The 22,744-nt window shown below is 38.8% G+C and overlaps 1 protein-coding gene across 2 annotated transcripts in view; it reads left to right on the top strand.

Moving 5' to 3' along the window:
* Slc4a4 (solute carrier family 4 member 4) overlaps nucleotides 1-22,744 on the top strand; it is a 421,377-nt gene that overhangs the window by 75,499 nt on the left and 323,134 nt on the right. Inside the window, exon 1 of one of the 2 annotated variants that reach the window (XM_074042042.1) lies at nucleotides 11,024-11,147. The exons of the other annotated variant lie outside the window; for it this stretch is intronic. The gene's annotated coding sequence lies outside the window, so the exon portion shown is untranslated. Of the gene's footprint in view, nucleotides 1-11,023; nucleotides 11,148-22,744 lie in introns of those variants that run through there. 2 annotated transcript variants of the gene reach the window in all.

The raw sequence follows: 22,744 nt of genomic DNA, 5'->3' as shown, positions 1-22,744 counted from the left end.
ATTAGAATTCAATGTCTAAAAGACATCTGGCATATAATATATTCAAAATAGTGTTGTCTTTCTTAAAAACCAAAATGGTGATTTTTTTGTTTTCCCAAAACTTGGTCTTTATCATCTTAGAAAATAGCACTACTTCCTAGTCAAAATTTCTTATTCTTTCAGCTCTATATCTAATCTCTCTATAAGTCCACTAAGTTCTACCTCCAAATTGTCTTTTAGATTAATCCATTTTTCTCCATCTTCAGTGCTTGCCTCCTATGTTAGTCTATTTTGTGCTGCTGTAACGGAATTCCTGAGACTGGGTAATTTATAATGAATAAATATTTGTTAACACACAGTTCTAGAGGCTGGGAAACCCAAGGTCAAGGTGGCAGCATCTGATGAGGGCCTTGCTGTATCATCACATGGTGGAAGGTGAGAGGGAAAGAGAGAGAAAGACAGGGCTGAACTTGCTCTTCAAAACAGAACCAATATCCCCCCATACCAGGATAGCACCTCAAGGCCTAGTCACTTCTTAAAGCCCCACTTCTTAATACTGTTGCAATGGCAACTAAATCTCAATATGAGTTTTAGAGAGGACAAACCATAACACTATCGAACACAAGTCATCATTTGTCTCCAACCTATCCTCCATTCAGTTCTAAGAATGAACTTTCTAAACCCTAATTGTGATCATGTGACACTTTGCTTATAATTCTTCAGTAGCTTTTGATTGCTCTTGCAATAAGATCCTAATTCTTCCAAGATGTACAAAGCCTTGTGAGATTTGGTTCCTCCTCCTCCAAAGTGTACATCTACTATTTTCTTATTTGCTCTTTGTGCTCCACTATCAACAATCTCCTTTTGTCTCTCAATTCTCAAATATCTTTTTATTTAAATATTTTATTTTTACCTCATTATAGTTTCACAAGCAGTAGAATGTTTAGGAAGCATATTTTCAGACAATTTTTTTTCTTGCAGTGCTAAGCAAGTGCTCTACCACTGAGCTACATCCCCTCAAGTGTATTTGAATCTGCTATTTTGTCTGCCTGAATTGCTTTCCCTATAGCTATCTGCACAGCTGGCTCATTTAAGGCCAGCTGTTACCACCTTAGGTCTTCCTGACCAGCAAATCTAATGTATTCAATCTCAATTCTCCTTTATCATTCTATAGTAGAATTTATTATTTTATGTTTTTTTTAACTTGTTTATTGCCTCTTTCCAACTAGAATTTAAGCTCCCCGTAGCCAGTGGCTTTGTCTATCTTTAATGGATCTTGTGCAAAACAAGCATTCCATAAATAGTTTTTTGAATAAGTTAAGTGAAAAGCAATTTAGAACAAGGATAAAATTGTATGTTTAAGTCTAACTCCTTGTGAACATTTATCATATTTTACTTAAGCCTATGAATATACATAAAAGATAACTTTTAAATTAATAGTCACAAAAAAATAAAAACTTCTAAGTGATTTTGGACTCAACTTGACCTTTCAAGGAGGTTCTTACTATATTTGAGCTTGTCATTGTTATTAACTAAATCAAACCTTCATTTGTTTGTTGTTCCACTTATTCACTCAGTTTTTAAAAAGAACCTACTATGTGCATGAGACTGTACTACAGGAGATAAATATTTGAGAAATATATTTTACTTTTATGGACCCTACAGTTTAGTGGGGAGAGTGAGGAAAATACACCAAAAGCCTCAATACCTGGTGATAGTGTGATAGATAAATGGCACAGTTTACATGATATCAGTATGGAGGTCTTTAGGGATGGACTAATCAGAGAAGATAATATGGATAAGGTAACATTTGAAATGAATGTTTCAAAATAAAGCTTTAAATAGATGATGATGGAGGTGGAGGAAACAAAGGCATTCTTAGCAAAATAAATGTCATGAGCAAGGGACTGAGACCAAGAAAATAAAATGCATGATTAGGAAATGGTGAAAAGTTAGGGTTGAGTGGAGCATTGAGCTGCATTTGGGAAATGTAGCAGGCTGAAGACAGGTCACAGGAGGCTACTAAGTCCAGGTGAAACAGCTTGGGAATCTTTCAATAGTTGATGATGAACTCCTGGAAAGTTTTTGTTTGTTATTATTTTGTTGTTTGAGGGAAGGAAGGAGGTTAATGAAAATCATGCTTTAGGAAGGCTAAACTGGGTTTGTGTGCAGACTAGACTGAAAGGGGGATGTAGGGAGCTCAAGTTTTATCCACAAGGACCAAGCACCAAGCAACTCCTACTTCCTCTGTGTATCTCCTAGGGAGAAAGAGGAAGAATGGTGCAGGGGAGCTTAGGCCTCATTGCAGACCCCTGCTCCATTACTTTCATACTCTTATGACCTGAATTCAGTCGCTTGACCGAGCCTGTTTCCTCAATCGTGGAATAGGGATTTTTTATTTTATTTTATTGTACAAGATCTCTGTGAGGATTAGCAAGTACTTGACAAATGCAGCTATTCTTAATTATTGGATGCAGCATTAAATTGTTTGGATTAATTTTTGTAGCATTGCACTGGATTATTTCCATTTGTCTTGACTGATGGTCTATGCTGAAGGAGCACTATGAAAGCAGTTTGTTAGTACAGCACCGTTGTACCTCCTACGTAACGTTTTCTTTGGTATTCAATGAAAAAATAATCACTTCCATTTACCTGATTACTCTGCTCTTTATTCCAGATGGTAACTGCAGTGTCAGCAGAAGCTTTTGAATAGTTATTTCTCTAAATGGAATGTCTTTTACTCTTGCCAGAATAGACAAAGTGTTAAATAGTCAATGTTTTTGAATTTTAATTTATTCACAGAAGTGGTCCTAGAGTTTGAGGGTTACTAACCAGGACAGAGAGAGTCCACTGGTTGTCTACATTGTTCTATTTACCTCTTCTTTATTCCTCTTTCAAGCTTATTTTAGTAGCTTCCTTGGACAAGGATGCTAGATTACTAGTCCTAATACATTACTAAACCTATGTAAAAATGTGAGTACCAAGAAGTGATTTTTGGGTTTGACTACTTTCCCTGGATGGATTAAAGTTATGCAAACACTCAGATGGCAACTTGAGAGGAAATGAATTTACCTATCAATGATTTGAGAATAATATCCACTCCCAGTTTCTGACTTACCATGGGGCTAGTATGGTTATGATCTGAAAGATTTTTACTAAAAACTAACTTTCTTTAGGTTTAAATAATAATTACTGAATGAAAGATGACATGTTGGCATTTGTCATCAATTTCTGTATAATTTTGGATGAAATGTTACTGTTTTGTAAATAGAGATAAAAGCCTTGAAATTTAATTTAGGGATAAAGACTTCTAGTATCAGGCCCAGCACCTGGATACCAAAACAACAAATAAAAACAACAACTCCAGAATATCAAGAAGATTTCACTCCTCTACATCTTTGAAAATGAAGTAAAAAGTTAAAGAGTTACAGTATAAGCAAAAATTGTGGTGTTGCCAGTTCATGGTATATTATTAATGGCCTTCAAACCTATATATTTTATATCTACTGTGCACTATATGGGAAAGATTGTGAATGGAAAACACATACATGTAATTGAAGTTAGAAAAAACACCACCGAAAAAATCATTTTATTTTATTTTTTATTTTTTGGTGGGACTGGGATTTGAATTTAGGGCTTTGTGCTTGCAAAGCAGGCACTCTACTGCTTGAACCCACACCTCCAGTCCTTTTTGCTCTGGTTATTTTGGAGATGGAGTCTTGCAAAGTATTTGCCTGGGCAGGCCTTGAACTGTGATCCTCCTGATCTTAGCCTCCAAAGTAGCTAGGATTATAAACATAAGCTACTAGCTGCACAGTTGAGTTCTCAGAAGTAAATGTGTGCTCTGTTAGGTTCAGTTAAAATTGGGTAAATGTATGTAATTTAAGGGTTATACTGTATGAATTTCTCAAAAAAAATTGACTAACTGTTCTGGATTAAGTTTTCAGAGAAAGTCCATCTCCAATTCCAACCTTCCTCAAACTTCAAGGAAATCTGAAACTGAGCTGACTATGTGTGGAAACATAGGGAGTTATGGAAGTCATAGGGCTTCTTTTGATGATGGGGAGTGAGTAACATTACCAAAACCAGGTTGTTCTGAACATTAAGTGAGTTGATGTGTTAGAACAGTCCCCGGAACATGGTAACAACTATGTAGGTATTGATTGCTATTATTATTATTATTGTTGGTGGGGTTACCAATGTTTTCATTACCACATAGCAAAAACTGTCAATAGAGAGCCTATTCCATCTGACTTTTCATCAACAGAAGAGAAATTCTGGAGTTGTGTTCAGATGAGAGCTCAGCAGTCCTCAACAGGATCAAAAAAGAAGGCACCAAATTCAGATTATCCCTCTTTTTCTAGACATATTTCTTAGCACTTGTGTTTCATGCCAGGAGAGATTGTCCTTACTCAAAATGAGCCTCAGTAACCACACCATTTTTCTATGTAACATGATCAACTAATTGGAAACCACAAATGTAAATTATGCAAGAAAATAAGTCAAATATTAGTAGTTGTCTCTGAATGAGACTTTTTCTCTATCACTACACCTATTTGTTGTTTTTTAAATAATGAAACTACATTGCTTTAATTATGGAAAAAGCAGTATTTTTTCATTTTTGAAAATTAAATTACTGTAATCAGAGGTATAGCAAGATGCTTGATGAAATGTTATTTAAAAAATTGTTTTTTCTATTTATGCAAGAAATCAGTCATACTCTTCTGAAAATCTTTTTGGCCTCACAATACTGACTTGAATGGAGCCCAGGTGGGCAATGTGCAGAGTCAACATTGACCAGCATCTAGTAACTATGAAAGGTTAGACACTTCCATCTTGTTGGCAGTGTCCCTATAGCCACAGTGTCATAGTTTGTTAGGATATTATTCTCACTATCTATCATATGGATTCATATGGAATAGCTTTAGGCATGTAAGTGGGCTTATTTATATATTTCAAATTCAAGTATAAGTTAAAAAAAACTATGGTTAAAATTCCAAAAAAGTACAAAGAATTCAGTGAAAAGTCTTCCCCATGCTTGCTCCACAATCATCTAGTTTTCTTCCTGGAGGCAAATACTGCTTTTATTTGCTTATGTCTCCTTCACATGTTATTTTATGCACATGCAAATAAATATATAGATGTAGTCTAAGTAATGGTGTAAGAAGAATGATGTCTGAACAAATTCATAGTGCTTGGAATCAGTCTTAATATATTCTGGTTAAGCAAGCCTCTTTATTGTTTAATGTTCCAAACAAGAGCGCGTACCATCATTTTATAAGTAATTAGGTACTAAGTTCCTACTATGTGTAAGACACTACCCAATGCTGTTAGTCCTGTCAAGTTGCATTTAAATACTTTCATATTTATGTATCTTGTCATTCAGATCTGTGCACAAATGTCATTTCAGAGAAGGCTTCCCTAACACTCATTTGAAAGTAGTGGATGTCACTGTGTTTTATTTTTTCTAGAGCTAGGGTGAGTCTGCCATTTTTCACCAGCATCTGACTTTTGAGCATGAAAGGTGGTGCTGTTATCATTACAGAGGGAAAACAGGGCTAACCTGTGACTGGAAACTGGGATGACTAGTCACCATATTCATAGCATTTACGACTTCATATATATCATTTAGAATTTCAAGATAATGGAAATTATCTTGTCCATTTATTTGTTTACTTGACAGCTCCATGAAGTGGAAACTTTGCTTGTTTTAGGAATCCATCAATTACAAAAGTCCTAGAAGAGTAAGTAGGTTCACAACCCACATTTGTTGATTGTGTGGATGTCCCATTCATGTTCAGCATTCTGTGTGGTACCAAACAGCCTTTGGTCAGAAGAAGGAAATTGAAAATACATGAAGGCAAATTTGTTCAGAATGTCCTTTTCCTAAACAATGGGGGTGGTGGTAGGAAGAAGCCAATTTAATTTTAATATTCCAATTTTCATCTTGCAGCACTTCCTGTAAGAACACCAGCCTGGCAGATGTGTACTTGTAATGTCAACTGTTTGTTACTTGCAAGGAGAGTCAGGTACTAGGTTTCCAGGATAGGCCTGGTCTGGGGAGCTGACTGGTGGAAGGTGAATGGTTCCAGTCCAGTTTGATCTAGTGGTGGGTCAGCCTTCAGGGAAACCTGTTTCCGAGCAATGGAACAGCTGGATCTACATGACTCAGTCCATGGACAGAAAAGGAGGAGCAGTTTTGGAGCAGCCTACCATCTGGGCTTATTCATCTCCTCAGGAGGTGGGAGGCCAGAGGGATACAAAGGAACAAGCACCTGTCTGTGTCTGGGAAGCAGCTGGGGTGAACACACACACACACACACACACACACACACACACACACTCACACACACAAACATATACACATGATTATCAGTCTGTTCTGGCAGAGAAGTCTGATAGTCTGATATAATTCTCTACTATCTTACGTAAAACCAGATGATCTTTTAAATCAAGGACATAGGTTTTAGTGGTTTAGTAGCTTGTTTTAAGTTTTTCTCTCCCCTCTCAAACAGAAAGGCCTCTGTCCTGTGGTCTGATCCATGGGAGAATTCCTGTAGGAGGAAGAGGCTGAAGAAACACTACCCTAAGGGTACTAAACAGAGTATAAAATGATAAATGCATCAATAACATTTCTGAAAGATTTGCATGTTTCTCTATAACTATATTGTTCAGCTCTTATTAGAGGAAATGATTACGGTATCCTTAGAGGAGGTATTGAATCTTCGGGTAATGTAAGCCCCTTGATTTTACTGCTGAGGGAACTGAGGCCCAGAAAGGTTGGCTATCTTGCCTTCCTTAACATTAACAGAGATAAACTCCTGTCTTTAGAAGTCAGAGCCTCTTCTAATATTTGATATTAGGCATGTGTTTAAAAAATGACAGTTGGATATGGTTGAGAGCTTAGTTGTTAAAACTGTGAAGCAACTTATGACACATGTTTAACCAAATAAAATTATTTCCCCTAGCTCATGCCATACTGACAGCTTGCAAAAACTGTGTTCACCTTCCTTCTTGCCTCATAAAAAGGGGCTGCAGCTATTTTTAAACCTGGGGTTTGTAGAAGGGAATGTACATTATAAATCTAGGTTAGTTGAATTTATTCAGGAATTTGTCAGACTGAACATGAACTTTCTTGAGTATAAGTGAAACAAAAATTAAGCCTTTAAGTTATGTATGCTTATATGTGTATATGTATATCTATCTATCTATCATCTATCTGTCATTTATCTGTCATCTATCTATCTGTCATCTATCTATCTATCCATCTATCTATCTTCAGTTTCCAAATTGGTTCTAGAATGAGAAGGTAAAGTGACTTCTTTTTCTTACTCTTACATAATGAAGTGGTTGACTAAATTGATATAGAGTGGCAACTTTAATGATCATTCTGTTGCAATATTGTTTAAAAACAAAACAATTACAAGTCAAAACAAATATCAGCAGGAAGAAAATCTCTCTTCTGTATAGCAAAATACTTATCAAACTTCCACCAGTGAGTCACATATTTTAAAAGCATTTAATATTGAGAAACATTTTTGTCATTATTTGAATCTGTAGGTAACAATATAAAATATGTCTAATACAATCTTTCTGTTTAGCCCCAGTATGAGATGTGTATGAACATACAATTTTTTTTATAACTTCAGGATAAATACCAAGTGATATTTCACCTTTTATCACTAATAAGATAGAACAATTAAAAACACAAACATAATAGTTGTATTTATGAGTTATGCTATATGTTGAACCAAGTACTTTATATGTAACTACTTAGTAATATGCTATCACTCTTCTTATAATTATGTAGGGAGGAAACTTTTTTACTTGGGAGTGCTGGGGACTGAACTCAGGGCCTCACACATGCTAGACAAGTGCTTTACCATTGCACCACACTGCCCAGTCCCTGAGGAAACTTAAATACAGTTGTCTATATGACCTATTTAAAATCACACAGAGACTGAGAAAATTCTATGGCAACAATCAGATCAGATTTGCACCCTGCTTATGGGAAATAATCAACACAGGGGCTATTAGTTGCATTATTTCACTGCGTACAATCCTCTTGTTTTAGAATCAAAGAATGCCATGCGCATCCCAGACCAGGAATGCCTGGGCTACCTATTCAAAATCTGTCATCTTCAGTCTTGTTGGAGACGCTGTGTCTTCAGGAGGCTTCATCACCTGCTGCCACTAGATGGTGCTTATCATTGAAACAAAGGTTCTTTCTCCAAAGTGTTTTCTTTAGGTGCCTGTTAGGACCATGGATGGGAAAGAAACTTGATTAATAAGCTAAATAATGGGTAGGTGCTCCAGAAGGTCATTAAACACAGAGAGTTATTGATTAAAAAGCAAACAAACCGTCATTAGTAAAGATTACTTATACTGTTTTCCTAATTCCGTCCATTTTTTTCCTGTTCATTCTTCTTGTCACCAAGTTGTGTGAACCCCAGGACATAAAAGAACAAATAAATCTTTCTTTAGGCTTATGCGAATCAAGGGACATAAGTCCTAGGATAGGTGACAATAAAAATAATCAGGATTCATTGTTCTCACCCGGAAAAGTGACAGCGAAGGCCACCACATGCAGAGTTAACAAGAAAAGTTAATCAATGACTTCTCAAAGGAAAAACACATGTATCTCAATTACTGGACAATAATCAATAGGAAAGGAAACAGAACATGCTCTTTTAATTGTGGGATAGCAAATATCAAGTAGTGAGACTGGTAACAGGGGTTATTGGCTATTTGCCAAAGACAACTCTTTTTCTCATTAACTAACACACCAAATCTCACTCATAGTAATCTAATTCTCTCCCTGCCTCTAACCCTACTCACCAACTTTTGGGATAAAATCTTGCCAATCTTGATAGTAAAGTGCCTCTAGGGGTCGGCTATCTAATTTCTGTGAAGGACATTTTGACAATTTTGTAGCAGAATGCATGGAAAATGTGTTATTGAAATTTTCTTTTCTCAAACATTGACTAAAGCTGACTATTCATGGCTGGTTCACGATTATGAGAAATTGCCAGCTATGTTGAAATACATAATCCACAGTGTGAGAAACTGCTGATCAGCAGTGAGAAATTCTTAATACAAAAGTGATTTCTTTTTGCCTATGAGCTTACTTTGAAGTTGCTGATTCTTGCTGTGTGTTCAGGAGTGACAGTTGATTTTAACATTACTCTAGAAACAAAATATAATTACTTAGAGGAAAGCTTTAAAGCTCATTTTTTGTTTTATCTTTGGGTTTGAGTTTCCCATCTCATAGTGGGTAATATAGATGTGTGAACATATAGGTGAACCAGATGTGACAACAGCCAAACATATGACATTAAATACATTTTAATTTCAGACATTAGACAACATGAGATGGCTCCAAATTCCGAACTTTGACTTAAGGATTTAAAACATACAAGCTTTTTGAAAAATACAAGCTCTATCTATATCTGTTTCCCAAGCCCTGGTGAGGCTCCATGGATTTCTTCCACTTTTAAGTGTCTGTGTGTGTGTGTGTGTGTGTGTGTGTGTGTAAGGTTCTGTATTCAAATTTATTTCCTCTCCATCCCCGCTCCCATTTTATTAGTTATAGCTTTGTACTGGAGAAAGTTTCAGAATCAGGAGCAGTGAGTCAGTATGTGAAATTATTTCTCTTGGTCTTTGTTTTGGTGGCTACTGTTGAAAATGCAATTTGATTAGTGACTTTCACACTCACATGTATATATAATATGCATTAATAGGAACTGCATACATATGCACTTCCTATTAATATATGATACACTGGCATCATATATTGTGTGGCTCAAACCCATTAAGTGGATGCTCTGTAGCAGTTTCCAGAACATTACATGTTATCTGTGCTAACAGTCTGTTCATATCTTAATGGCTTACTTAACTGATTATAATAGTGCTGGGTCATTGATATATTATTTGTACTTAAATCTCATTAGTCTTACGTACAGCATAAATACTAATGATTACTTTGCACGCTCAAGAAATCCCTTGGGATGGCCAATCCTCTAACTCCAGAGAAAGACAAAGCTATCAGTGACATAAATGAAGGACCAGGTGGGAACCACGATCTTCTCGTTCTTTGCTAAAAATGAACATTGACTTAATATTGAGGGCTGACAGCACCCTCTATCAACACACCTCAAGTTTTAAAAAGTAGTGTCAAGAGGGATCTGGGGATGGGACATGCATGCAACTTTAGGCTCTCCCTCACAGTGAACTCTTGCGAATAGGATAAAAAGCTGGACCTAGCAACGTGCCTAGCGGGTGAGAGAAGGACCCCAGGGAGGGAGGGCGGCGGGTCGGGAGCCAGGTGGTGGGGGCCAAACCGCGGCTGGCGCTGCACACAGCCTGAGCCCCTGGCGGAGGCGGCGCGGCCGAGGCCCCTCCCCGCCGCCGCGGATGCCCAGGCTGACGCCGAGTGGCGGCCGGGAGCGGTGGGGGCCGGGCGGGCGGGCGCGAGCGAGGGCAGGGCAGGGGGCCGGCCGAGGCCACTCGCGGCTTTAAATATGGATCGCGGGCTCGCGCTCGCGGCACAGCCTTGGCTGCTTTTCCCGGTCTCCCGTGGCTCGGCTTGCTGTCGAGGGGCGCCGGAAGGCACCGGTGTAGAGCGGGGTTACCGGCAGTACCGGCGGAGAGCCCCATAAGTGTGCCGGAGCCGCAGGAGGCAAAGTAGAGTAGTCACCCGCCCCTTACACACTCCCTGGGCGCGCACCACGCGGGGCGAGGAGACGCCTGCCCCGCGCCACCTTGTCTCTCTTCCTCGCAGACCGTTCAGGTTCCCGGCGTGCTTGCTCGGAAGACCCTCCCGCCTCAGCGACCTCGCCCCCTCTCCCGCGCTCGCCTCCCGCCGCCCCGGAGCGCGCTCCCACCCAGGCGGCAAAGTTGTGACTACTTGGGAGCCGGTGGCTCGCGCCCCGCTCTCTCTGCGCCTCGCAGCGACAACTTCCCGCGGCTCGGCGCTGCCGCGCTCCGGGCCCCCGCCTCCTGGGACCCCGCGGGTCCCCCGCCTCCAATCCCGGCGGCGCGCCGGGCAGCGCTTTGGTGGCGGCAGCGGCCGTGCTGGCAGCGAAGGCGGCGGCGGCGGCGGCAGCAGCAGCTGCAGCCCCACACTCCGCCGCCAGGCTGGAGGAGCGACGGAAGCCGGACCCCAGGAGGTGAGCGCCCGGCCGGGGCAGCAGCGGGGAGGGTCGCCAAGTCCCAGGCTCAGCGGGGCGGCGGGGGCAGGCCCCGGGGCTGGTGCCGGAGGGGCGCACTGGCGGCCTCGGCGCGCTCCGGAGAGGAAGCGAGGTCAGTTGCGGGCCGGGCATCCCCCGCGGGCATTCCACTGCTGCTGCGGAAAAGTACTTTTCTCCCCCTCTTAGCGTTTGGAAGACGAGTTTGGGTGGTCCTGCTTCCCCCGACTGCACAGTGCCCTGCGTGTACCCGGGCGTTGTCGTCAGGAGTGTAGGGCCAGTGTACGCCGCGGGTTGGGCTCGGGCGCCGTGACACGTGTGTTCCTGTGAGCCTGGGTGGTCGCAATGTGGCCGCGCACCTGCCTCAAACCCATCATCGGGGGGAAGCCGGGGAGACTCGGTGCCTTCGAGGCCGCGGCCCCCACTTCACTGCCCGCTCCAGGGCTGAGCATTCACATCTCTCCCTGGCACGCTGAAGGCGGGGGGTGAGTCAGGCAGATTCTCTGTAAGTGGCACACACACATTTATTTGCAGTAGATTTGGAGGGGGAAGACAGAGGTTAAACTGGGATTTCTCTTGGCCAGCGACAGCAGAGCTCTTCCTCAGGTACTGGGCAGCATGTGCGTCTTGGCAAGGATAGGTGATTTCCTTCTTCTTAAGTGCATTTCACTCAGCCTCTGCCAGTCTGTTAATAACAGCAGTGAACTACATCAGCAAACTGCAGCAAGCACCACAAAGAAAAAGTTCCGAAATAACAAAAGAAAAAAACCTGAACTCGTGAAGGATGGAGAAGGAAGCAGTTCTACTGCTGTTCTAGCACCGGAGAGCATTTTTTCAATTCCTTTTAACACTAGTGTGTTTTTCTACTCCCCCCTATTCCTTTTCAAGGCCCTACCTTCTCAGCATAATTGCCTGCAGCAAGCTCTTCCAGGTCTTGGTCTTGACACTGAAGAGCAGGAACCGCTTTGCATTACTCTTCTCACTCCTCCCATCTCACTGTAGTGCTGGAGAAAGTTGCCTCTGATGAAAATCACTGACACAGTGCTACACTAGACAACATTGTCTCAAGTCCTGGAATTGTTCTTTCCCACGAGACCCCTGCATTACACTGTATTTTCTCTTTTTCTTGTATCTGGGACTTAGAGTTGGAATAATATCTGAATTAAAGTGTGCATTGCTCATTAGGGTTTATTTTCATTCTGGTTTGAATTGATTCTTCCATACAGCCAGAACAGAATTCAGAGGCTTCTTATGGCCAATGTAATGTCTTTTGAAAATGTTCTAAGAACTCTCGCCCTTGTGTCTATCACATTAGCATTTAAATACTTTCCATGGCTGTTATTGTACTTAGATTAGTCTATTAGTATAACTTCATTCAAAGGAAGTTTGCCTATTTATTTTTTTATAGCTTTCATAACTGAGGGGAAAAACTTTTACTTTCATTTTAAAGTTAAAAGTAGCTAGGATTGTGATCTCTGGATTAAATCTTGAAATTGGATTGCTTTAACTTTATCCCAGACTGTGTAGGTAAGATAACACAAAAACTCCCCTATGTAGATAGAAACAGGGAAGTTGTGCTATCATGAACTGTTGAGGCATAAGGCGTCTACAGGAGTGGGGCTGCGGAAGGATGAGATGGGATATTTTGATGGTTCCAGGCATGTTTGAGAAAACATCTTAGATTTGAATGTTTTTCAAAATTAAGTCTTCAGTGTCATTTGGTATTTGGGGGTTATTTCTGGAGAAACACATATAAGGCACCTTAGTCAATCAGGGGGCCAAAAGTACTCTATTTATGTGATGTACTTCAAGTTCATTTTGTCATTGTAATATAACTTTAAGTGCTTGAATGATAGTGTCATTATTTCACCTTTTTAGATGATTAGAAGACAGTTTGAATTCACAAAAATACTGTGTGAAAGAAATACAGGCAACTATAGCTAGAGAAAAAGTGTGTTAGGAATCAGGTAACCTTTGTGGGACAACGACCAGCACACCCTGGTGGTAATCTCATTTTTCACTGAGCTTTGGCAAGTACAGTTTTGAGGTTCTGATCTCTTGTTCTGATAATAAGCAAGATAGTCTGGCCATAGCTTACATTTTAAAGGAAAACAACACTTAAGGAAAGGAAATACCCATTAGCTGGTGAATCATATAGATAATCAGGTTTCTCTGCCTGCCTCTGAGGGCGCTGCAGTCCAGGAGGACTACCATTGTTAGGGTAGCAGAGTCCTGAAGTGTGGCCTGGCAGAGCATCAGCCTGTTTCTTGGTGTTTCTTTTCGTTCATTTTAAACAATAGGCATGAGATCGACAAATGTAGTTGATAATGAGATTGGGATTGGAGAGAACAAATGGAGAAGAGGAAAATCTAATGATGATTAAAGTTTTTAAGTAGGTTTTTTTTCCATTGCTAAATAGAAGGTATTAAGGTATATAAGTGATGGACAAAAGAAGCTTTAAGCAGAACACATATCTTACAGTTGATGCTGTTTATGATTTGTGAAATTTATGTATTTAGGGAGTCATTTAGCAACATAGTTAAGGGGCATTCAGGAAGTTAGTAAGACTTACAAAAGTAGATCTTACTACTTTTGAATGCAAGTGTTTTGGGGAAGACTGATGTTTCTTTCATATAAGGTTAAGGATAAGTTGTATTACAAATACATTTTGCTTATCTCCCAATATTTAAACACTTACTGTATTTTTTGTCACAGTACATATGGCTGTCCTAACATGAGGATATTTTATGTCCTCATCAGTGCATACCTTTAGTTATTTTTCCAGTTGTGGAGTTGGATTCTCTCAATACTGCTCAATACTGTCTAATCTGTATTTGTACACACACAAACATACACATTTATAGAGGTGGCTGATTTTATTTTCTCTCAATTCATACTACTGTCATAGTGATGTTGAGACAGTGACTTTTATTGCATTTCTCTAATCTCAGCAGTACAGTGACATTTCAAGTAGGGCATCAAAGGATGACAAAGGATGACAAAGGTATGAATAGTGATGTCTTTCTCTGTTGTGACAAAGAGAGAAAACCTTTTCTTCCAGTCTTCTTCATGATGTTCATAGTCTTATTCCTTAATGTGATGAGAATATGTTACTTGACTCTGAATTAAGTTATGTATTCAAAAAGATGATGGTAGAGATAGTAATGGCAGAACCACATTCATCTGTAGTTGTTTGCATGAGCCAAAACATCATCTTCTTTCCTGACAATGAAGTTGACATAAGGGATTAATATGCTTATTGAGAAAATGAGGAAACTAAGGCACAGAGAACTTTGCTTTTCTTAAAGTTAATGGAAAGTTATTGGTGGAGGTAGAAATGCATTTTACCTTTTGAGTAATGACACATGTTTATTGAGTGAGTGTTATGAAGTGGATGAATGTTATTTTAGTCACAGCTGAAGACACTGAAGCAAATAAAAGTTACCCTGCTTACAGGGATGCTGTCCATTCCCTGTTGGTGACTCCATTCAGCTGCAGATCCCACTCACTTCAACTTTAGTTCAGCTCCTGCAGTACTTGGGGTGTTGCCTTAGTATAGGTGTTCAGTTTGGGTGTTCCAATTTTAGCTACAGTTTTGAGAGCTAACTTTATTTTTATGTAGAATTAACACAGAAATAAGTCATTAGTATGTTAAAATTAGTATGTTAAAAGAAAGAAAGTAGTATATTAAAAGAAATAAACAACTGACATTTTGGGGTTTTGCTTTTCTCTGACAATAATTGTGTATCAAAAAGATCTCAGTTTAACTTGAATTTTTTGTATTAGAAACTTTAAGAAAGCTTTAGACAAAACTTCTAGTATAAAAATGAATAGAAATATAAAATGGGAAAGGAATTTGTTGTGTTAAAAACTGATGTGTTCTATAGGCATGGTGGCATGTGCCTGTAATCCCAGCTACGCAGGAGGCAGAGATGGGAGGATCACTGTTAGAGACCATCCTAGGGGTGGATGTAGTGAGGCCTATCTCAAAAACAAACAGCAAAATCAAGCCAGGCATGGTGACACATACCTATAATTCCAGCTAGTGGGAGGTATAGTTAGGAGAATTGCAGTCTGAGGCTGGTTCTGTGCAAAAGTATGAGATCCTACCTGAAAAATAACTAAAATAAAAAGGGCTGGAGTGCATTGCTCAGTGTTCTACTGAGTTCAAATCCCAGTACTGTTTTCCCTAGAGGGGGAAAACTGCCAATATGTTCTTAGTGACACAACTAGAAAAGTTGGTCATAAGGCCTTCAAGCAAGGAGTTGTCAGTTTCTTTTATATTTGTGAGCATATCCCTGGTTAATACTCTCTTTTATACTGTTTGCAAATAAGTAAACTTGAGGACCCCAAACTTGTATGTTGGTTAATTCTGGTTTTGGCCTGGAGATCATGGATTCACTGATAGGATTTAGTAGTAACAAATTCATCTCTTTGGCATGTTCTCTAGCAAAAGAAGACTCTGAGCAGGCAAAATAGAGGATAAGAAAGGACATATGTTAAAACAGATTCACTCTAGTGATAGGAGGTCCCTCAGAGTCTGCTTACTTTTAATTCATATGAGTTCTAATATTGATTATAAGATTCCTGAACCCATAGCAAACAGTAAAATACAAAGTCAAATACAGAAATGGGCTGATACTGGTAGATTCATGGGAACTGTTGAGAAGTGTTGAGGACTGCTTGGTAGTAAAGTACTGCAAGTAGATGTAAGAACTAAAGCCCAGCCCTTGGGGACTGTTTAGAGACCCTAACAGAGAGACTTCTTCACACCTCCCACTCCCTTTGTCCTCTCTCTTTTTCTGCTTTCTTTTTCTCTTCCTCTTTCTCATTTATTGCAATTTTATTGAAAATTGCAAATGTCATTCAGTTGTCGGTAAACTGCCCCATGATTTACCTAGCAAATACATCCATGTAACCAGCCTTCTCTCTGTCCCCTTGCAATTCATTATGTCCCTTGAAGGTAACTTCTGATTCCTGAGCTCATAGGTTATTTTACCTATTACCGAGCTCACTATCAGTGAATCACATGCTATGTACGCTTGTGTCTGTTTTTTTTCTAAACATTGTGTTTGTGAGATCAGTCTTATTTTGTGTGAAACAATAGTTTGTTCTCAGTAAGTATCCCACTTTTTGAGAATGCCACAATATATTCTGGATGGACCTTTGGGTTGTTTTCCGTTTTGGGCTGTTATGAATTGTTTGTTTTGAATGTTCTTGTATATATATTCTAGTAAACATGTGGGAACTTCATTTGGGAACTTCATTTGGAACTCAATTCAATTCGAGTTGAATTGTTGAAGTCAGTTTTAATTTAGTCATCTTTTTCTTTTCTTTTTTTGTGGCAGTACTGGGGTTTGAATGTAGAACATGTTTGCTAGGCAGATGCTCTGCCACTTTAGTCACTCCACCAGCCCTTTTCTCTATTGGGTATTTTTGAGATAAGGTCTCCCAAACTATTTTGCCAGCACTGGCTTCAAACCATGTTCCTCTGATCTCTGCCTCTAGAGTAGCTAAGATTACAGGCTTGTTTAGTCTTCTTTTACAGTTGATACCAATCACACTCCTACCAGCATTGTTTGAGAGTTTCATCTGTTCTATGTCCTTACAAACAGATGGTACTATCTGTCTTTTCTTACGTGGGCCATTCTGTGGATGTATAGTTTAATTAAGTTAAAACCACATTGTGTGCATTTTCCAACATAGCTTTTTATATGTTTATTGGTTATATTCTTTGTGAAGTACTGTTGATGATTTTTGTTCATCTAGCTTTTGTCCAATATGTTATCCCAAGTAAGGAAGATTTTACTATCTGGGGAGTTAACTTCTCTTATTTGTTTAGAAAGCTCGACTAATCAGGCAAACACATTCAGCAGTGCTTCCATGTAATAAGTAAAGTAGGCGGGATAAAGAGATTAGAAACATTTGAACTTGTAAATATCATAGTATAGATCTGTGAAACCCTGTCCTTTACAAGTAGAGAACTGAAAGCACTTTAACACTTGGCATGCAGAGCTGGTCCTTGTGCTTCACACACAAGTTTAGCATCCTATAATGTTGCTGCCCAGGGTCCAATGGAGATTTGCATTTGGAAGATTATATGAGTTGAAGACGCAGGTCACAACTTTACTAGTTGTTTGACTTGGAGAATTAAAAAAACCATCTGTGCTTCTATTTTCTTGTTACTAAAATGACTGTAAAACCTAATTCATAGAGGAGTTATGAGAGTCTTGTATTATCTTTATGAAGTCTTGCTTAGGACTGCAAATGACCATACACATGGTAGTTATTGTTGTTGTGGTCTTATAACATTCCTTATTCTAGAGCTGAATTGTGCCAGCAGTGAGAACGGTTCCTCACATATTAATAAATGTGTGTTGGCTGAAGGAATAAACAACACACTTAAGTATCTTTCTTAAATCCTTACTCTGAGCGACTCAAAACATCTTTTTTTCCTCTCTAGGACTTTTAATTTTTTATTGCTAAAGCTGAGTTGGAAACAGGATTTATCAAACATTAGATTAGAAAATTGAGTATAATAGCTAGCATTTGAGATCACCCATTTCACTCTATAGTTCATATTAAATCTATGCTCCCAAGTAACACACACCAGACCTGGAGAATCCTTGAAAATGGTTTCATTACTCTTCTTCCATGGTGATCCCCAAAGCCTACACATTGAATATTTTTAGCTTCTATAATTAGAATGCTGGCCAGCAAATTTCCAGATGTGCAATGTTGTACTGGGTTCTCCAGTGCTGATACCTTGGAAACCATGTTTCACACAGAATTAAACTTTTAAGGATGAAAATATAGCTGAAAACTGGAGCTTACATAAAGCTCTTTCAGCTTAGTGTGGGTAAGGTGCTTCTCACATATGTTGATTATAATATCCAAGTAAATGTTTAGCATACATCTTTACAAATGTTTGTGTAAACCAACAGTTCTTGTTTTCTTTTCTTTTTCTTTGGGAAAGGGTCTTGCCCAGACTGGCCTCAAACACATGATTTTCCTGCTTCTGTCTCCCAAGTGCTGGGATTACAGGTGTGTGCCACCATGTCTCGCCTAAACCAATAATCCTTAACTCCGTGATAGGTCTGACTGTCAGCTTTTAGCTCGATTTTTGTGATTCTCTTTTTTCTTTTGTCTGAAAGATGGTTTATTGATGTATTATTTTAATTTTAAAATTAAATATAATTAAGATTTGTGTGATTTTTCTTTTGGCGAATTGCATGGTGTCTTTAACAGTAAGTATCCTTTTGTAAAATTAGGCTTGAAGCAAAAGCAAATTGGATTTTTTTGTGGACATCTGATTAGATTTCCTTACCCGAAAACTGGCATCTCTTCATTTTTTCTTATATGTGAGTCATTTATTTCTTTTTAAGACCTGGTGGTGATCTTGATTGGTTTGGTCTTCTCACTTAACTATTTTGTGATGCTTGGAGTACTGAGCATGTAACATTACTTCAGGAGAACATGTCAGTCTACATCTCATCAGGACATTTACATTTTAGGTAGTATACCTCATGTGTGTTTGATCCAAATGTGGCAGATTTAGTGGAAAATTGAATCATCTGGTGTAGTAGACAGCTTTTGTTTTCTGTTACAGACACAACGCTATGGAAAGTTGAAATAAATACAAAGGGTAATTATGGTGAGCCTTGTTAAACTACTGTTTTAAAAATAGTGAGTTTCAGAAAACCTCATCTTTTGTTCTGGGTGAGTTCATTCCTTTGAGAAGTTAAACTGGGTCGTGCGTGTCTAGATGTTGCTGTATTAATGCTGCAAGCAAGGGTCCACTCGGCATGGGACCTAACCAAAATTGGTATAATGGATTTAGAGAAGGATAACTGTTTAAGGAATGGGATTATGACAACTATCGTATCTAAAGTGGTATTAAAAGAGAAGGAATTAGCTCTTCCATTTCTTGTGCCTTTCAGTATGGAAAGCTGTTGTATCCATGGCCTGACTGAATAGTCATAATGTCTTTAATACAAGCCAGGTTTTTGCACCCTCTACCTCAGAAGGATCATAAATTAAGTCCTGAAGCTGTCACTTGGTAAACTATACTTGTCCTGATGGAGACTCAGTGAGACATGGGTTAGACCGAAAGTTAAATGGGACCTTGAGTATTATGGCTGCACTCCTGAAACCCTCTGCTCATGTGCTGTGTGACCCCAGCTGCAGAGAGACATCACAGTTGAACCACTTGGCAAATTCCTTCATTCCTTTGACCTCTGGAGAGTGTGTCCTTAGGAATGTGAGATGAGCACTCATGATGTTAGCAGAGAGTTGGGCCTCATGGTAGGGAGTTTGCTAAAGTCCTGATTACAATCGCCTTCAGAAAATTGCTGAGCATTAACAGATTAAGCAGAACACACAGCTCACACGTTTGCACTTTTACAAGTTGAGCTTCTTTGCCAGGGAAAAGACAGAAGACAGATAGGAAATATCTCAAAAGATTTAGATAAATGAGATCAGATAATTTCCCTTGCAAAATGCATTTAGAAATGAAACAAAAAAACGCTTGTCCAAAAACATCAGAAGAAAATATAGTTCAAGCACTCAAATATTTTTTACTGCCAAAACTTTGGCAATGGATTCTAAATTTTAATTGATCATTTTATTGCTTACTCCCATAGTGTTGTGACTGTGGATCATTGCTGTCAGTCCTCTCAAACATTTCTTGTGAAATTTATTGTAACTTTGGGGATAAAACTTTGTTATTAGAGTTTGTGATATGTGATAGTTCCTTAGAAAATGATTTAATCTACTTTGAAATGACCATGTTTTATCCGTTCTCTGATTTGAACAGAATTTTATTTAGTAATTTATTTGAGATTAGAAATGAGTTGTTAACACTTTTTTTTTTTAAGTGGTGGTACTGGGGTTTGAACTCAGGGCAGCACAATTGCTAAGCAGGTGTTCCACCACTTGAGCCACTCCACCAGCCCTATTTTGTGTTGGGTATTTTTGATATAGGGTCTCGTGAAGTATTTGTCTGGCTCTGGCTTCAAATTATGATCCTCCTGATCTCTGCCTCCTGAGTAGCTGGGATCACAGATGAGAGCCACCGGCACCTAGGTAACACTTTTTTTTTTTTTAAAGCTTTTTATTTTGAAATAAGAAGTTGTAAAAATAGATTTTATATACCCTTTACCCAGCTTTCCCCAATGAGCACTACTTTAAAGATTCCTAAAAGAAGATTTATATGAAATTAGAATTTTTGTTTGCTCTGTAGAAATACCTGTACTTATTTGTCACTAGTATGAATTCTTATTTGTTAATTACTTATATATGTAAAGTCACTGATTACAAAAAGTACAGAATTAGACACACCTGCAATTTGTGCATTTCTGTGGAAAAGGTGCTCATATGACAGGCCAGAAGGAAAAGTCATTCATTCACTTATTCATTCATATCTCTGAATTTTATGCTTTCCTCAGTCTGTTGGTTATATTGAACATATTGCACTAGGAGTTTAAATCCAGAGGTTCCCATGAAATGTTTGGAAGATATAATTGGGTGAGAATAGTTTCTTTATGGCACAGGTGTTAGGGTACCATGAAAGTACTGGATTTTTTCATACAAATCAGAGAATATTATGGCCCCATATATATCTATGTGCTGGGTATATACTAATTTGCCTTAAAATACATGCCAATGTATGCTATATTGAGACATTTTAGAGCAGATGCTTTAGTGAAATCTCAGTGTTTCACTATTAGTATGTTGATAAATAGTATACTTGAAAACATATTTGAGTTTAATTATTATCTCCTAATAGGAGTCTTTAAATGCTGTATATGTATGTTTATCCATGGGTCTGGACCTTATACAGTCTTACCAAGGGCATTCTGTTGAGGGTTTGGTCTTGCACCTCAAAACAGACATAATTGGAAAGATCTGGAGAAACACATTGCACACCCTGAGCATAGAGGAGTTTTTTTTGAGAGAACAGACAGAAAGCTATGTGAATACTTACAGTTATGAACACTGATGTCTGAAGTTTGACAGGAGACTTCACTACACCTAGAATGTTGTAAACATATCCCCCAGATCCAAAAATATCAGAATCAGGAACACTACTTATGAGTGAGCAAATTATGTTTAGCATAAATAAAAATGTTTAAAAGTTTATGTAGTAAACTTTTATTTATGTGATCAGCTTTTCACCCTAAGAAGAAAAATTGAATTGTCCAACAATCCAAGGAGAAGGCACAGAGAAAATCTTGAGTGGATTATATATTCATACAATTTAAAAGAGAAGATGTATACATTTGGTAAATAGATCTAATCTTTGGGGTGTTATTCTCTCTTTACCTAGTACTTTGCCCAAGGTAAAGAACTTTGTTCAAGTCACATCATTTTGTAGAACAGTTTTCTATTCTTGGATGTTGCTGTCAGATGTCACTGAAAGGTGGTGTAGAAGACTATGGCTCTGGCCCCACATGACAATTCCTATAAGGATTACCTGCCCCAGTGTGTCTTATCTTATCTCTTTCCTTCACTAGAAGGCACTAGTTTGTGCATTGTTACCCTTGAGGTTATAAAATGAGTCCTTAGACCTTATTGTAAAATTTCTCTGAATCAAGTCTACTTTACTACTAATAAAATGATATTGAAACTGTGGTTTATTTAGAATAATTCCACTAATCTGAAATCATTTGCTTTCCCAGTAAATGATACAAATTTTATTTTATGCAGGCTTAAAAATCATTATGTTGTATAGCTTTCTTTGATGTAACACTGTGCTCACAAATCAGAGATCTTGGAAGGCCCAGCACTGTATATTGATAGCTGACCTGCAGTGTTTAGCTTCTGTGATGGATGGGCTCTGTCTAGCACATGGGCTTGAACAGCATCGTGTCCTTTTTGTATAAACCAGAGCAGCAGGAAAAAGGCAGTTGGAGCGTGTTGCCCAGGTTCAAGCAGGTTGCTGCTTGAGTTGGAGACTGGAGGAGTAACTTCTTAGTGCTCTGGAGAAAGTGAAGGATTCAGTTCTAAGGTAGGTGTCTAGGGACTGGGATCTAATGGAACCCTGAGGATTTGGAGAGCAGTGGTGGGACGATATGAATGCCTGCAGTGTGGGTGATAGGTAGAAGGCAGAGTCTGTGGAATCAAGGAAGAGAAAAATGTATTTTAAGAAGCCAAATTCTGGGAAACTGTGAACCTGTATGCTTAAGTTGCAGGAGTGATCTGTTTATCTGCTGTCATCAGAGTATGAAGTATTCACTTCAGAAGAATTTTCTGATCACTGAAGCTTACATAATTAAGTGTCCAAACTCTAGACAGTTCTAAAACATTTTTATGTACATCATTCCAAAATGAATTGCACACACTTATCTTAGTCTTAGTAACATATGGAACTAATTTTTTCTTTTTGTTCATCTCTCTTGGTCTTAATTATATAATCCAGAGAGGATCTCATGACTGGGGCCATGTAGAACTGTTGCTGCTACACCTGTATTCCATATTGTTAAACCTAATCCCAGCATAGACTGGTATGACCTCCTCATTATAATCAGCATAAGTGTGGATAACTATATCCCAGGCAGAAAAATAACATTCTTAAGTGG

This window comes from Castor canadensis, chromosome 9, assembly GCF_047511655.1.
Source record: "Castor canadensis chromosome 9, mCasCan1.hap1v2, whole genome shotgun sequence".
Classification (NCBI taxonomy): Eukaryota; Metazoa; Chordata; class Mammalia; order Rodentia; family Castoridae; genus Castor; species Castor canadensis.
The sequence above is the reverse complement of the archived record's forward strand: the minus strand, read 5'-3'. Positions and strand labels throughout refer to the sequence as shown.